At 44.6% G+C, this 17,998-nt stretch overlaps 1 pseudogene; it reads left to right on the forward strand.

Moving 5' to 3' along the window:
* Positions 1-10,148: 10,148 nt before the first annotated feature.
* LOC117721504 (large ribosomal subunit protein eL27 pseudogene) lies at positions 10,149-10,575 on the forward strand (annotated as a pseudogene).
* The last annotated feature ends 7,423 nt before the right edge of the window (positions 10,576-17,998 follow it).

The following is a 17,998-nucleotide window of genomic DNA, read 5'->3' on the forward strand; positions in this document are numbered from 1 at the left end:
TGAACCCAGAAGAAGCATTTTTAACCAAGAAGATCTGTTATTCAAGGTGAAACCAACATCTAGGATGAAAAAAGTGTGCATTTGTACAGAGAAATCAGGAGTGGTGGAAACCAGGAGCCACTAAAAGGCAGCAACTCACCTGCCACGCCCACATACCTGGGAAGAGGTGGTTCCGGAAGATTGGGTTCATATTTGGCCAATGTTGACAGTGGCAAAGAGCCCCAAAATAGCCACAAAACTGGGCATCACGGTGTCTGCCTGTAATACCAATATTTTGCAGGTGGAAGCAAGAAAATTAGTTTGAGGTCAGCCTGGGCTACGTGCTACCCTATCTCAAAATGAAATCCGATAGCCAGGCACTGAAGTGCACACTACTAATCCCATCACTCGAGAGACAAAGACAGAGGAATCTCTGGGCACTATAAGCCAGCCTGGTCTACATATAGAGTGAACAGCCAGGGCTACATGAGACCCTCATCATATTCGTGTGTGTGTGTGTGTGTGTGTGTGTGTGTGTGTGTGTGTGTGTGTAGTGTAGTGTGGTGTAGTGTTTTTTAAAGAGATAGACAGGAGCCTAGATGATGTAAGTTACTGGAATTTGAAATGTTACCAGACAGTCATCTCTCCCAGGTGCTAAGCCACAACCAGCAGAGAGATGCTGGCCCACTGAGCTCTGGCAGCCCTGTAAACCGGGCATGGGAGGGTCCCTTTGGCACAGACCTTGGTAATGGCAACTAATATCTCAAAGAGAATAATGGTGGGGGTCAGGATGTTAGAGTGCCTCCCCAACAGCCTGTGAGCACAGTGGCTCGGTATAATGGACACAGCCCCAGGAGCCCCAAGAGATCTTTCACTTGGGAAAACCAAAGCCCATAATGATTCACCTCAGACAAAATCTCTAAAAGCTGCTATTTTCTTTGTGTAGTTGCGTCTCTGCACGTGTCCATGTGTTCTGGTGTCCACAGAGACCATTGGATCCCCTATGATTAAATTCACAAGGAACTGTGAGCCACCATGTATGTGCTGGGATCCAAACCAGGATCCTCCTGCGGGGCTGTAAGGGCTCTCAATCCATGAGACATCTCACTGGCCCAAAACGAAATTTTTGTTTTGACTTTTCTGACAAGGTTTCTCTGTGTAACCCTCGCTGTTCCAGAACTTGGCTCAGTAGACCAGGTTGGCCTCAAACTCACAGAGATCCACCTGCCTCTGTCTTCCAAGTGCTGGAATTAAAGGTTTCTCTGTGAATCCCTGGCTGTCCTGGAACTTGCTTTGTAGACCAGGCTGCCTGCCTCCTGAGTGCTGAGATTAAATGCGTACACCACCATAGCTTGGCAAGTTGTAGACTTTTTGAGACTGGGTCTCACTATGTAGCCCTGGATGGCCTGGAATTCACTAAGTAGACCAGGCTGGCCTTGAAACTCAGTGATCAGAGGGCCTCTGCCTCTAATACGATAGGATTAAGGGCGTGTGCCACCCTTTGCCCACATGTATGTGTGTACACTCAGTGTGTACTTAATGTCATCTGTAACCTCGTGTTTTTCCACCTGTCCTTTCTGTTCCCAGAAATAATGACTGAGCCTTAATATTTCATGAATAATTGCCTAGGCCGAAGCCTTGGATCGTTCTCTGACTAGCTCATCAGCGTTATCGCCCTGTTATTCTTTCCTAAGTTCTGCCACATAGCTGACCACCTGGTCCTCCGTTTCCCACAACTGTCTTTGTCCAGTGTCTGAGGGCTCTTCTGTGAGAGTAAATGGTTCTCTTAACCACTGAGCCATCACTCTGGTCCCTAGACTTTGGTGTTGTATGGGTATTTTGCCTGTATGTATGTCTGTGTATCATATGCATACCTGGTGCCTGTGGAAAAATAAGCCAGTGCTCTAAACCACCAAGATAAATCTCCAGACTTACTGGAGTTTTAGCACAAAAACTCCAGCTCAGGCTGAGTGTGGTAATACACATCTTTAACTCTAACATTCAGGAAGCAGAGGCAGGAGGATCTCTCTAAGTCCAAGGCCAGCCTGGTCTACAGAAAAAGTTCCAGGACAGCCAGAGATACATAAACCCTGTCCAAAAAGAAAAAGGCAAAAAGCAAGGGCTGGAGCAATGGCTCAGCAGTTGCGAACACCAGCTGCTCTTCCAGAGGTTCTGAGTTCAAATCCCAGCACCCACATGGTGGCTCACAACCATCTGTAATGGGATCTGATGCCCTTTTCATGTGTTCAGACATACATACAAATAGAGCAGTTTTCTACATAAAACACGAATCTTTTTTAAAAGATATTTATTTATTTAAAATACATTTCCGATTTTATCCCCTCACCCAATTCCCACCACCACCCGGGAACCCCCCATCCCATCCCATCCCCCCTCCTGCCTCCACAAGGGTGTGCCCCCACCTACCCCCCTCCCCCCTCCCCGCATGAATATTTAAAAAAAAAAAAAAAAAAAACTAAAAGCAAAAGCAAAACCCCTCTGGAAGTCCCAGCACAGCACACTAGGCTCTGTCTCCACACACCAAGTAGAGATGAGATGTGCTGAGACTTAACACAGACACACTGGGCAGGCAGACAGCAAGGGCAGAAACCATCCTCTGGGTACCGTCAAGATTTGGAGTTTGCTTGTGTTGTGTGTGTATGTGAGCATGCATGCGTGTGTGCATGTGTGTGTGTGTGTGTGTGTATGCATAGATTCCAGCCACTGATTTAACAAGGTGTATTTGCTATTTGCTTAAAGTGATGTCTTAGTTAGGGTTTTACTGTTGTGAACAGACACCATGACCAATGCAAGTTTTATAAAGAACAACATTTAATTAGGGCTGGCTAACAGGTTCAGAAGTTCAGTCCATTATCAAGGTGGGAACATGGCAGCATCCAGGCAGGCATGCATAGTGTAGGCAGAGCTGAGAGTTCTATGTCTTCATCCAGAAGGCTGCTAGCAGAAGACTGACTTCCAGGCAGCTAGGAGGAGGGTCTCAAAGCCCACACCCACAGTGACACGCCTACTCCAACAAGGCTACACCTTCTAATAGTGCCATTCCCTGGGCCAAGCATATACAAACCATCACAGAGGACAAGCAGGTTTTCAGGAGATGGCTGTTTTTGCTTTAGTGGTAGGGGTTATTGGTGATCTTTCTTCAAGGCTCTACTGTTCCTCAAAGTCAAAGTGACTTCAGGCCTAGGACAATGACTGGAGACTTACAGGTGCCCTTTGGAGGTCTGGAACAGGACACCAGAAAAGCTGATAATGAGGTACCTCAGTCACTCTGTGTGCCTTTGGCCCTGAAGGTGGACTGGCTAGGTTAGGCATGCCCACATTTTATGCATACACTCTTCAACTACACAGTCCAACAGGAATGTCTTTCTGCCTCTCTCCCCTTTCAGTGTGTGTGACCTTAAAGATGAAGTCATGTTTCCTGGCTAGTTTACTGTTAGTCTTGTTTTCTGCCCATCAGCCTCTTCATACCTTGGGATGGGATGATTTAACTTATTTCCCATTCAAAGCAGTTGTTGCTTTGAAAGACTTCCCTGTACTATGTCAGCCTGGCTTCTGGAACCCCACTTTCTGTCCAGCCAACTCCAGGGTGTAGGTGAGTTAGCAGCATGATGGAAGCTTGGATGAAAGAGTGACGTCATCCCTCCCACGGAGAAACTGGAATCCACAGGTTTTAGCCACAGCTCAGCATTAGCTGCTAGTGTTTCGTTATCTGTCTATAAGCATCTCATCTTGCGTGCTGTAGGCAGACTCACACGGGCCTGTCCCCTTTCAGATCTAGTATGTTTAGGATGTAATCCTTCACGTAGAAGCTATAAATGCCAGGGCACTCAAGAGATAAACTCCTTCCAGGAGTAATGAATGGGTACTGGGGCGTGGCTAAAAGGTAGAGAACTTTTCTAGAATCCCCCAGTGAGGGGCTGGGGTCGTGCCTCAGTGGTAGAGTCTCTGCCTAGAATCCCCCAGTGAGGGGCTGGGGGTGTATCTCCATAGTAGTATACCCATGTCTAGCATGCTATAGTCCTTGAAGATTCAGGGAAAAGATACTGAAGAAAAAAATAAATTGAAGGCAGGTATCTTAGTTATTGTTCTATTGCTGTGAAGAAACACCACGATCAAGACAACTCTGATAAAAGAAACCAATTAATTGGGGCTTGTTTAGCTTCATAGAGCTGGTCCATTATCATCATGGTGGGAAGCAGTAGCTAATCCATAGGCAAGGAGAGGGGTGGGGAGGGTGAGCTTTCATGGGCTTTTGAAACCTCACCACCAACCCTCAGTGACACACCTCCTAATCCTCAAACAATTCCAGTGAATGGGGACCAAGCATTCAAATGGTTGCATTTCAACCACCACAGTGTGTCTCATCAATGAACCTGGTTTTTTCTTTTTCTTTTTTTCAGAGCTGAGGACTGAGCTCAGGGCTTTGTGCCACTGAGCTAAATACCCAACCCCTCTTTTGGTTATTTTGTCTTTTTTTTTTTTTTTTTCAATGCACCTGTTTTAATGCCTGAGTTAATCAAGGAAGAAATTCTAAGAAATACCCACCACCTGCTCAGGCCTTTGGGGCCTCTACCCCTGCTCTCTTCACTCCCTGGAGCAGACGGTTTGGAAGCTCAGGAGAACAGTGTGTTAGGAGGATTCTAGTAACCTCCCTCAGGGTTTTGGATTTTCAGGTCTTCCTTCAAAGCTATGGATGTTTGTAGGCCATTTGTAGGCCATCCCAGCCTCAGTGCCTCAGTTGAGACACCCTGGGTAGAGATATTTATCAAAGCTTTGGGGGTCATCATCCCCAGGCAAGGCATACATTTCCACTAGTATGTCTATGTTGAAGGGCATAAGTGCCCAGGGAGGCTGGGAATGTCCCAGGCAGATTTGGTCCATGTTCAAAAGCAGAGAATCAGCAGAGGTACCAGCTTCCTCTGGTTTCTTTGCGCCAAAATTCTTCTGTGACTCCTGGTCGCTGTTGTTTGAACTCCTGGTATCCAGCAGCTGAGCACAGTCAGCCTTGGGTGCTGGGATCTGGTCATCTTTTAGGGATTTGGTCTGCTTGCGGGGTGCCCCTCTTGCTGGCGTGGCCGTGTTAGACGATGCTTTTCTCCTTGGCTTGGGCTTGTTAGATGATGCTTCTCTCACTGGCATGGCCTGGCTGGATGATGCGCTTCTCCTTTGCTTGGTTTGACTGGATGATGCTTTTCTCGCTGGTGGGTCCTGGTTGGATGCTGCTCTTCTTCTCCTTGGCTTGACCTGACTGAATGATGCTTCACTCTCTGGCATGGCCTGGTTGATCGATCCCTCAATCACTGGCATGGCCTGGTTGATCAATGCTTCACTCTCTGGCATGATCTGGTTGTACCATGCTTCTCTCACTGGCATGGCCTGGTTGATCGGTGGTCCTCCCACTGGCATGGCCTGGTTGATCGATGGTCCTCCCACTGGCATGACCTGGTTGATAGATGATCCTTCCACTGGCATGGCCTGGTTGATTGAAAGTCCTCCCACTGGCATGGCCTGGTTGATTGATGGTCCTCGCACTGGCATGACCTGATTGATTGAAAGTCCTCCCACTGGCATGGCCTGGTTGATCGATGGTCCTCTCACTGGCATGGCCTGGTTGATTGATGGTCCTCCCACTGGCATGGCCTGGCTGATTGATGGTCCTCCCACTGGCATGGCCTGGTTGATCGATGGTCCTCCCACTGGCATGACCTGGTTGATAGATGATCCTTCCACTGGCATGGCCTGGTTGATTGAATGTCCTCCCACTGGCATGGCCTGGTTGATTGATGGTCCTCCCACTGGCATGACCTGATTGATTGAAAGTCCTCCCACTGGCATGGCCTGGTTGATCGGTGGCCCTCCCACTGGCATGGCATGGTTGATCGATGGTCCTCCCACTGGCATGACCTGGTTGATTGAAAGTCCTCCCACTGGCATGGCCTGGTTGATCGATGGTCCTCTCACTGGCATGGCCTGGTTGATCGAAGGTCCTCCCACTGGCATGGCCTGGTTGATCGGTGGTCCTCCCACTGGCATGGCATGGTTGATCGATGGTCCTCCCACTGGCATGGCATGGTTGATTGATGGTCCTCCCACTGGCATGACCTGGTTGATCGAAGGTCCTCCCACTGGCATGACCTGGTTGACCAATGATCCTTCCACTGGCATGGCCTGGTTGATCGATGGTCCTCCCACTGGCATGGCCTGGTTGATCAATGATCCTTCCACTGGCATGGCCTGGTTGATCGATGGTCCTCCCACTGGCATGACCTGGTTGATCGATGGTCCTCCCACTGGCATGGCCTGGTTGGATGATGTTCCTATTACTAGCGTGGCCTGGTTGATCAATGCTTCACTCTCTGGCATGGCTTGGTCGATCAATGTTTCACTCTCTGGCATGGTCTGGTTATACCATGCTTCTCTCACTGGCATGGCCTGGTTGATTGAAAGTCCTCTCACTGGCATGGCCTGGTTGATCGATGGTCCTCCCACTGGCATGGCCTGGTTGATCGATGGTCCTCCCACTGGCATGGCCTGGTTGATCGATGGTCCTCCCACTGGCATGGCCTGGTTGATCGAAGGTCCTCCCACTGACATGGCCTGGTTGATCAATGGTCCTCCCACTGATATGGCCTGATTGATTGAAGGTCCTCTCACTGGCATGGCCTGGTTGATCGATGGTCCTCCCACTGTCATGGTCTGGTTGTACCATGCTTCTCCCACTGGCATGGCCTGGTTGGATCCTACCAGAGACAAACTCCACTGAGACAGGGTTTCTCTGTGTAGCTCAGGCTATCCTAGAACTCAGTCTGTACACTAGGCTAGCCTCAGACTCACAGAGATCTGCCTGCCTCTTCCTCTCATGTGCTGGGATTAAAGATATATGCCACCATGCAGGGCTTTTTAATTTTTAATTGTTATTTTTAATTATGTTTCTGTGCACATGAGTGCAGTGCCCATGGAGACCGGAAGAGAATATTAGATCCCCTCGACCTGGAGTTACAGGTGACTGTGAACCACCATGTAGGTGCTGGGTATTGAACCCACTCCTTTGGCAAGAACAGCCAGTGCTCTTAACCAGTGAGCCATCTCCCCAGCCCCAGCAATTTATCTTTTCTTCATTTATTTTTTGAGACAAGGCCAGTAAAAATCTGTTCCAAAGATACACAACCCAGGGCCTTGTGCATGAGGGCAATCGGGTCTACCAACTGACCTATCTCCATTGGCCTGAGAGCAGGTTAAGGAAGGAATGAGCCCAGAGGAAATGCACTCTCCCCGATGAGGGACAAGCTACTTTCTAACCACTTCATATTTATCTATTATGTTCTTCTAGACTCCTCATCCTGGATTTGGGAAGGTAGGTGGTGTGAGACTCTCATCAGTGGCTAGAACAGATCCAACCCGAAATCACAAGACACTAAGGGACAGCTCTGGACTACTAAGGACAATATTCTCAGTCATGTGTGGTCGCACAAAACTTTGAGCCCATACTTGGAAGATGGAGATGTAAGGGTCAGGAGTTCAAGGTCATCTTCAACTATATAAGTTTGAGGCCTGACTGGGCTAAATATGACCCTGTGTCAAGTAAAATAAAATAAACAGTAAAAATGACTCAATCTCCAGGACACTGTTTTATCAACACAACACAGGAGAATATAGGAACCGACCCCATTTAGAAAAGATCCTAGCTAGCCAGTGGGGGCTCACACCTTTAATCCCTGAACTCAGGATGCAGAGGCAAGTGGATCTTGAAGTCTGAGGACAGCCTGGTCTACAGAGTGAGTTCCAGGACAGCCAAGGCTACAGAGAAACTGTCTTGAAAAACCAAAAAACAAAGAGTGGGGCCTGGAGTCAGAAAGACTTGGACTTATATGCAAATCTTACATTCATAATCCTCTATGGGAGTCTTAGTGTATCTCAATAAAGTGAGTGATCATGAAAATAAAACCACTCAATGTCTAGCATCTATTCCTAAACAATACCACTGTCAATAAACAGGAACTGTTAGGTACCTTTTAGAAAGTTGGAGAGATGGCTCAGTGGTTAAAAGCACTGACAGCTCTTCCAGAGGTCCTGAGTTCAATTCCCAGCAACCACATGGTGGCTCACAACCATCTGTAATGGGATCTGATGCCCTCTTCTGGTGTGTTGAAGACAGATACAGTGTACTCATATACATTAAATAAATAAAAGTGTCTTTAAGAAGAAAGAAAAGGAAAGAAGGAAAGAAGGAAGGAAGGAAGGAAGGAAGGAAGGAAGGAAGGAAGGAAGAAAGAAAGAAAGAAAGAAAGAAAGAAAGAAAGAAAGAAAGAAAGTAAGTCAGGCATGGGGGCATATGTCTATAATCCAGCACTTTGGGAGGTGGAGACAGGAAAACCCAGAGATCAAGATTAGCCTTAGATATGAGATGTTCCCCCATAAAAATGGAACTGGCACTGGAGCAATGCCCTGGTGGCTAAGAAAGAGCACTGGCTTTTGCAGAGGGTTCGGATTCCATTCCCAGCACAACCCACCTGCAACTCTAGCTCCACAGACTTAGTGACAGCATAATTATTCACAATCTGGATCCTTTGATTCTTAGATATCCCAGTGTGGGCAGAGCATGGTGAGACATGCCAGAAGCCATAACATTTGAGAAGCTGAGGCAGGCACATCAAAAAGAGTATATGGCCAGGAATCAAAAGAAAAAGTTTTCAGTACCCTAGCCATCAGGAAAATGCAAATACAAACCACAATAGAAGGATGGAGAGATGGCTTCACAGTGGTTAACAGTGCCTGCTGCCCTTGTAGAGGACCAGAATTCAGTTCCCATCCCTGACACTGGGTGACTCGTACTGCCTGTCTTTCTTCAGCCTCCATGGACACCTACACACACACACACACACACACACACACACACACACACACACACACATGCCAACACTATTATCAACATGGTAAAAAAAAAATGGGTCTGGAGAGAGGCACACACTATGCCAACTGAGCTACTTGCTGCTCTTTTAGAGACCCCAGTTTGGCTTTCAGCACCAACAATGTGGCTCAGAACCATCCATAAGTCCCAGTGTAAAGGATCTGCTGCCCTCTTCTGGCCTCCCTGGGCACTTTCCATCCGTAGTGCCCAGACAGAGATGCAGTCAAACAATTATATACAGAAATGGGGCTGATAATCTTGGTTGTCAATTTGACCATATCTGGAATTAACTAAAACCCAAGCAGCTGGGTATACCTGTGAGAGATGATTTTTCTTCTAGATTATTGGAGACATAAAACCCATTCTAAATCCAAATCCTTTGAGGTTAGAAAACCCACCCTGGCCAGGTCGTAGTGATACAAGCCTTTAATTCCCTCACTCTGGAGGCAGAAGCAACCAGAACTTTATGAGTTCTGTGTGACTACTCACTGTAGTCCTAGCTAACCTGGAACTCACAAAGATCTGCTCATCTCTGCTTCCCAAGCACAGGAATTAAAATGTTGGGAACAGTTCCCAGTTTTCATCTGTGCCTGGAGCTGATCCTGTGCCACAGGTCTCCATACCCAGATCCCACCAGGAGAGAGCTGGTCTCCCAGGAGCTCACACACCTGTGAGCACAGGTAACATCACCACTTCTGCTCAAATTCCTGGCCCAAGAGGGACCCACCCACAGTCATCAGAACACAGGAACCAAGGAACAGCCAGGGACAGGATCCTTCAGGTTTCTGTCTGCACCCCAGAGCTGACCCTATGCTGCAGCTCTCCATACCCAAATTCCTCCCTGAGAGAACTGGTCTCCCAGGAGTGCTGACACACAGGCTTGCAGGGGGACAAGCCACAGTCAGAGACAGCAAGACCAGCTAATACCAGAGATATCCAGATGGTGAGAGGCAAAGTCAAGAACATAAACAACAGAAACCAAGGCTACTTGGCATCATCAGAACCCAGTTCTCCCACCACAGTGAGCCCTGGATGCCCCATCACACCAGAAAAGCGAGACCCTGATTTAAAGTCACATCTCATGATGACGATAGAGGACTTTAAGAAAGACATAAATAACTCCCTTAAAGAAATACAGAAGAACACAGGTAAACAGGTAGAAGCCCTTAAAGAGGAAACACAATAGTCCCTTAAGGAAATACAGGAGCTTTCTGCTGGGTGTCGGCTGCTTGCTGTTGAAATGGGCAAGTTCATGAAACTGGGAAAGGTGGTGCTGGTCCTGGCTGGATGCTACTCCAGAAGCAAAGTCGTCATGAAGAACATTGATGATGGCACTCAGTCCGCCCTTACAGCCATGCCCTGGTGGCTGGGATTGACCACTATCCCTGAAAAGTGACAGCTGCCATGGGCAAGAAGAAAATCGCCAAGCGATCCAAGATCAAGTCCTTTGTGAAAGTTTATAACTACAACCACCTCATGCCCACAAGGTACTTCATGGATATCCCCTTGGACAAGACTGTTGTCAACAAGGATGTGTTCAGGGACCCAGCTTTGAAACGCAAGGCCAGGTGGGAGGCCAAGGTCAAGTTAGAGGAGCAATACAAGACAAGGAAGAACAAATGGTTTTTCCAGAAGCTTCGCTTTTAGGTATATTTCTGTTTTCATCATTAAAAATTTTTAAAAAAAGAAGAAGAATTACAGGAAAACACAATCAAACAGGTAAAGGAATTGAACAAAACCATCCAGGATCTAAAAATGGAAATAGAATCAATAAAGAAATCACAAAGGGAGACTACCCTGGAGATAGAAAAACCTAGGAAAGAGATCAGGAGTCATAGACGCAAGCATCACCAACAGAATACAAGAGATAGAAGAGAGAATCTCAGGTGCAGAAGATACCATAGAGAACACTGACATAACAGTCAAAGAAATGCAAATAGGACCTCATAAAATTGCAAAGCTTCTGTAAGGCAAAGGACACTGTCAATAAGACAAAATGGCAACCAACAGATTGGGAAAAGATCTTTACCAATCTTACATCTGATAGAGGACTAATATCCAATATATACAAAGAATTCAAGAAATTAGACTCCAAACAACCAAATAACCCTATTTAAAAATGGGGTACAGAGCTAAACAAAGAATTCTCAACTGAGGAAACTCGAATGGCCAAGAAGCACCTTAAGAAATGCTCAACATCCTTAGTCATCAAGGAAATGCAAATCAAAACAACCCTGAGATACCACCTCACACCAGTCAGAATGGCTAAGATCAAAAACTCAGGCGATAGTAGATGCTGGCGAGGATGTGGAGAAAGAGAACACTCCTCCATTGTTGGTGGGATTGCAAGCTGGTACAACCAACCACTCTGGAAATCAGTCTAGCGGTTCCTCAGAAAATTGGACATAGCATTACCTGAGGACCCAGCTATACCACTCCTGGGCATATACCCAGAAGATGCTCCAACACATAACAAGGACATATGTTCCACTATGTTCATAGCAGCCTTATTTATAATAGCTAGAAGCTGGAAAGAACCCAGATGTCCTTCAACAGAGGAATGGATACAAAAAATGTGGTACATTTACACAATGGAGTATTACTCAGCTATTAAAAATAATGAATTTGAGAAATTCTTAGGTAAATGGATGGAACTAGAAAATATCATCCTGAGTAAGGTAACCCAATCACAAAAGAACACACATGGTATTTACTCACTGATAAGCAGATATTAGCCCAAAAGCTTGAAATAGCCAAGATTCAACTCACAGACCACATGAAGCTCATGAAGAAGGAAGAACAAGTGAGGATGCCTAGGTCCTACTTAGAAGGAGTAACAAAATACTCAAGGGAGCAAATATGGAGACAAAGTGTGGGACAGAAACTGAAGGAGGGGCCATCTGGAGACCATTCCACCTGGGTATCCATCCCATGTGCTGTCACCAAAGATAGACGATGATATGGATGTCAGGAAGTGCATGCTGACAGAAGCCTGATATGGCTGTCTCCTTAGAGGTCTGCCAGAGTCTGATATATCCAGAGGCAGATGCTCACAGCTAACCATTGATCTGATCAAGGGTTCCCAATGGAGAAGTTAGAGAGAAGACTGAAGGAGCTGAAAGAGTTGGTGGCCCCATGAGAACAACAATACCAACCAACCAGAGCTCCCCAGTGTCTAAACCACCAGCCTGGGAGCACATAGGGAGGGACCCATGACTCCAGCTGTATATGAAGGGGAGGATGGCCTTGTCGAGCATAGGTGGGAAAGATCTTTGGTCACATGAAGGCTGAACACTGAGTGTGGAGGGGAGGGGGAATTCGAGGGTGGGGAGGTGGCAGTGGGGGGTAAGTGGGGGCACATCCTCATAGAAGCAAGAGGAGGGGGGATGGGATAAGGGGTTCCTGGGTGGTGGGGGGAATGGGGTAAAGGAATAAAATCTGAAATGTAAATATAATATCCAATAAAAAAGAAGAAAAAAGGCAGACCTGTAAGAATTACACCAGACTTCTTGCCAGAGACTATGAAAGCTAGAAGATCCTGGGCAGATGTCATACAGACCCTAGGAGAACACAAGTGCCAGTCCAGACTACTATACCCAGCAAAACTCTCAATTACCATAGATGGAGAAACCAAGATATTCCATGACAAAACCAGATTTACACAATATTGTTCCACAAATCCAGCCCTACAAAGGATAATAGATGAAAAACTCCAACACAAGGAGAGAAACCTAGAAAAAACAAAAAAAGTAATCTTTCAACAAACCTAAAAGAAGATAGCAACACAAACATAATTCCACCTCTAACAACAAAAATAACAGGAAGCAACTATTCCTTAATCGCTATCCCTTAATATCTCTTAACATCAATGAACTCAATTCCCCAATAAAAAGACATAGACTAACAGACTGGATATGTAAACAGGACCCAGCATTTTGCTGCATAGAAGAAACACACACGTCAGTGTCAAAGACAGACACTACCTCAGAGTAAAGGGCTGGAAAACAATTTTCCAAGCAAATGGTCCAAGAAACAAGCTGAAGTAGCCATTCTAATATCAAATAAAGTCGACTTTTAACCAAAAGTAATTTAAAAAGACAAGGAAGGACACTTCACACTCATTGATGGAAAAAATCTACCAAGATGAACTCTCAATTCTAAACATTTATGCTCCAAATGCAAGGGCAATCACATTCATAAAAGAAACTTTACTAAAGGTCAAAGCACACATTGCACCTCACACAATAATAGTGGGAGACTTCAACATCCCACTCTTATCAACGGACAGATCATGGAAACATGCCAGGGCCCAGCCCAGTGGGGGGGGGAGGGAATCTTCTTTCTTCTTGTCGGTTCTTCTTGAGGCAGCGGAGGGGGAAGAGCATCAACGGGGGGGGGGGTGTGTTTAGATTTTATCTTAGGAGGTGTTTAGGGTTGCCGTATAATAGAAGTTTACTTAGCTAAGTTACTATGCTACTGTAGCTGACCTGCCTTCTGTGATTCTCTGAGGCCAGAAACTGCAGTTTCTGGCACTTAGCACCTCATCCTAAAAACAGCAAAGAATTAAATAAATAGCCTTTGTTCTATCTCAGCAGGAACTGCTGGGCCCTAACTTATGCCTGCTAGTCTGAGGTCGCAGGAAGAAAAGACACTTAGAGATGTGGTTATAGTGTTTATTACTAAGTGTGAAAAGTTTCCTATGAAAGCTACCTAAGGGGAAAAGTGGAAAGACCCTAAGTGGGGAAAGGAAAAATTTCCTCTCTCTCTCTATTCTATCTGCCTCTCATCTCTTTGTCCTTAGTACTTATACATCTTTCAGCATACATGATCACATGTTACAAAGTTCATCACAAGTTCACACCAAAAATCAAATCATAAATTGAAATAGAAGTTTACAACAGAGAATGTTTACATGCATATCCATTAGGATTATCTGGCTAAACACCCATCACCTGTCTACCTCCTCAGGTTCACTGAAGATTTAAAACCATAACTAAGTTATTAGTGAAGTTTTGTATAGATAAAGCCAGTCAATATTTTATCTTCTGTCCTAGCACCTATAATAAACCCTTTTTATGACCTTTGGTTAATTGTTTTACAATCTCTTGGAAGGTGCTCTGAGTAGGAGAAAGTCTGGTCAGTATCTAAGAGCAATGAACTGCTGACACTTAGGAGATGGGCAGAGTTCTCATCGCAGTTTTGACTATCAGAAAGGGACCTAATAGCAGTCCCACTATAAAAGAGCTTAATAATCACTGATATAATTTTAGGAATTCTTATAGGATCATCATTAAGACTTAAGGAGTCATCTATTTGTCTATATAGCATCACCACAAGACAGTACATCTTCATGGATCTGCAGAGATCTGCTCCAAAGGGTGTGCTATTGCTTAGTGATTGTTACATATGTTTAATAATAATAGGAAAAGCATATTAATAGCAGGAATCTTTCCTAAAATGAGTCCCTTACAGCCTTGCTGAATAAGGGCGGACCTGTCATAGATCCAAGGGAAGCCATTTCAGGATGATCACCTGCTAGTTATTAGCTTGTCCCATTATGACTCCTGAAAAACAGAAACTAAACAAACAGAGACACAGTGAAACTAAGAGAAGTTATGAACCAAATAGATTTAACAGATGCCTACAGAATCCTAAAACAAAAGAATAAATATACCTTCTTATCAGCACCTCATGGTACCTTCTCCAAAATCGACCATATAATCAGTCGCAAAATAGGCCTCAACAGATACAAGATTGAAATAATCCTATGCAGCCTATCAGATCACCACAGACTAAGGCAGGTCTTCAGTAACAACAAAAGCAACATACACATGGAAGCTGAATAACACCCTACTCAATGATAACTTTGTCAAGGAATAAAGAAAGAAAGAAATTAAAGACTTTTTAGGATTCAATGAAAATGAAGGCACAACATATCCGAACTTATGGGACACAATGAAAGCAGTGCTAAGAGGAAAACTCATAGCTCTGAGTGCCTCCAAAAAGAAACTGAAGAGCATACACTACCAGCTTGACAGCACACCTGAAAGCTCTAGAACAAAAAGAAGCAAATACACCCAAGAGGAGTAGACAGCAGGAAATAATCAAACTCAGGGCTGAAATCAACCAAGTAGAAACAGAAAGAACTATATAAAATATCAACAAAACCAGGAGCTGGTTCTTTGAGAAAACCAACAAGAGAGATAAACCTTTAGCCAGACTAACCAGAGGGCACAGAGACAGAAATGAAAACAAAATCAGAAATGAAAAGGGAGACATAACAACAGAAACTACGGAAATCCAAAACCTCAGCAGATCCTACTACAAAAACTGTAGTAGGATCAACAAAACTGGAAATTCTGGATGAAATTAGCGATTTTCTAGACAGATACCAGGTACCCAAATTAAATCAGGATCAGATAAACCATATAAACAGTCCCATAACCCCTAAAGAAACAGAAGCAGTCATTAATAGTCTCCCAATTTTTTTTAAAAAAAGCACAAGACCAGATGGTTTTAGTGCAGAATTCTATCAGACCTTCAAAGAAGACCTTATACCAATTCTCTTCAAACTATTCCAAAAATAGAAACAGAAGAACACTACCCAATTCATTCTATGAAGCCACAATTACACTCATACCTAAACTACACAAAAACACAACAAAGAAAGAGAACTTCAGACCCATCTCCCTTATGAGTATCGATGCAAAAATAATCAATAAAATTCTGGCAAACTGAATCCAGGAACACATCAAAACAACCATCCATCATGATGAAGTAGACTTTATCCCAGGAATGCAGGGATGGTTCAATATTCGGAAATCCATCAGCATAATCCACTACATAAACAAACTCAAAGAAAAGAACCACATAATCGTATCACTAGATGCTGAGAAAGCATTTGACAAAATTCAACATCCCTTCATAGTAAAAGTCCTGGAAAGATCAGGAATTCAAGGCCCATACCCAAACATAGTAAAAGCAATATACAGCAAGCCAGTAGCCAACATCAAATTAAATGGAAAGAAACTTGGAGCAATTCCACTAAAATCAGAGACTAAGCAAGGCTGCCCACTCTCTCCTTACCTAGTCAATATAGTACTGGAAGTCCTAGCCTGAGCAATTAGACAACAAAAGGAGGTCAAAGGGATAAACATTGGAAAGGAAGAAGTCAGAATATCACTATTTGCAGATGATATGATAGTATACTTAAGTGACCCCAAAACTTCCACCAGAGAACTCCTAACCCTGAAAAACAACTTCAGCAAAGTGGCTGGATATAAAATTAACTCAAACAAATCAGTATCCTTCCTCTACTTAAAGGATAAGCAGGGTGAGAAAGAAATTAGGGAAATGACACCCTAATAGTCACAAATAATATAAAATACCTCTGTGTGAATCTAACCAAACAAGCAACAGATCTGTACGACAAAAACTTCAAGTCCCTGAAGAAAGAAATCGAAGATCTCAGAAGATGGAAAGATTGTCCATGCTCATGAATTGGCAGGATTAATATAGTAAAATTGCCATCTTCAATGCAATCCTCACAAAAATTCCAACTCAATTCTTCATAGAGATAGAAAGAGCAATTCTCAAATTCATTTGGAATAACAAAAAGCCCAGGAGAGCAAAAACTATTCTCAACAAAAAAAGGAGCTTTCAGGGTCTGACATATTCAGAGGCGGATACTCACAGCTAACCATTGATCTGATCAAGGGGTTCCCAATGGAGGAGTTAGAGAGAAGACTGAAGGAGCTGAAAGGGTTTGTGGCCCCATGAAGAGATCAACAATACCAACCAACCAGAGCTCCCTAGGGTCTAAACCACCAGCCTGGGAGCACATAGGGAGGGACCCATTACTCTATCTGTATATGTAGGGGAGGATGGCCTTGTTGGGCATAGGTGGGAGAGGAGATCCTTGGTCCCATGAAGGCTGAACACCGAGTGGGGGGCAGATTTTAGGGTGGGGAGGTGGGAGTGGGGGGGTAGGTGGGAGCACATCTTCATAGAAGCAGGAGGAGGGGGGATGGGATAGGGGGTTCCTGGGTGGTGGGGGGAATGGGGTAAGGGGATAAAATCTGAAATATAAGTATAATATCCAATAAAAAAAAAGAACTTCTGGGGGAATCACCATTCCTGACCTCAAGCTGTACTACAGAGCAATAGTGATAAAACTGAATGGTATTGGTACAGAGACAGGCAGGAAGATCAATGGGATAGAATTGAAGACCCAGAAATGAACTCACACACCTATGGTCACTTGATCTTTGACAAATGAGCTAAAACCATCCAGTGGAAAACCATCCAGTGGAAAAAAGACAGCATTTTCAACAAATGGTGCTGGTACAACTGGAGGTCAGCATGTAGAGGAATGCAAATTAATCCATTGTTATCTCCTTGTACAAAGCTCAACTCCAAGTGGATCAAGGACCTACACATAAAACTAGATACACTGAAACTAATAGAAGAGAAAGTGGGGAAGAGCCTTGAACACATGGGCACAGGGGGAAATTTCCTGAACAGAACACCAATGGCTTATGCTCTAAGATCAAAAATTGACAAATGGGACCTCATAAAATTGCAAAGCTTCTGTAAGGCAAAGGACACTGTCATAGGACAAAACGGCAACCAACAGATTGGGAAAAGATCTTTACCAATCCTACATCCAACAGAGGGTTAATATCCAATATATGCAAAGAACTCAAGAAGTTAGACACCAGAGAACCAAATAACCCTATTAAAAATGGGGTACAGAGCTAAACAAAGAATTCTCAACTGAGGAATACCAGATGGCTGAAACGATAAAGAAATATTCAACATCCTTGTCCCTTCAGGGTCGTAGTTTAGCTCCCGAGTCTGTTCTGCAGCCCTGATCAATCAGTAGAGGCTTGATTACAATAACTTTTTGTCATCTGCATTGACCTGGTGTTTAAGTTATGTTGGATTTATGTTGGATTTAAGCATAACCCACAAGAAAAAGTCACCACACCCAGCAAATAACCTGAAAGGAAGGAAGAAAGGAAGAAAAGAGGACGAGAGGGAGAGGATGAATGAATGAATGAATGATGAATGAATGCTGGTGAGGACTGT

This window comes from Arvicanthis niloticus, chromosome 1 (genome assembly GCF_011762505.2).
Source record: "Arvicanthis niloticus isolate mArvNil1 chromosome 1, mArvNil1.pat.X, whole genome shotgun sequence".
Taxonomy (NCBI): Eukaryota; Metazoa; Chordata; class Mammalia; order Rodentia; family Muridae; genus Arvicanthis; species Arvicanthis niloticus.